The sequence below is a fragment of the Anoplophora glabripennis genome, unplaced genomic scaffold (assembly GCF_000390285.2).
Source record: "Anoplophora glabripennis isolate ALB-LARVAE unplaced genomic scaffold, Agla_2.0 scaffold980, whole genome shotgun sequence".
Lineage (NCBI taxonomy): Eukaryota > Metazoa > Arthropoda > Insecta > Coleoptera > Cerambycidae > Anoplophora > Anoplophora glabripennis.
Window position 1 is genome coordinate 142,550 of NW_019417261.1, and position 235 is coordinate 142,784.

Consider the following 235-nt stretch of genomic DNA (forward strand, 5'->3'; position numbering starts at 1 on the left):
TAATAATAATAATATCTCTACTCCTCATTCTAACTACGAGAATTAGCCCAGAAGTCGGAGACTTGTGCGGGAGAGGAGGCGGCATATTATTATTACGCAGGCCGCATTTGCGCCCAGGAACGACTTATGTTGGTAGGCCCTAACCACCATTCAGTGCCGGAATGAGGGAAACCTGGAAAACCTCATTAATTAGGGGGGTGGTCAAATGCCAACCGGTGTCAATCTCTCACATTGA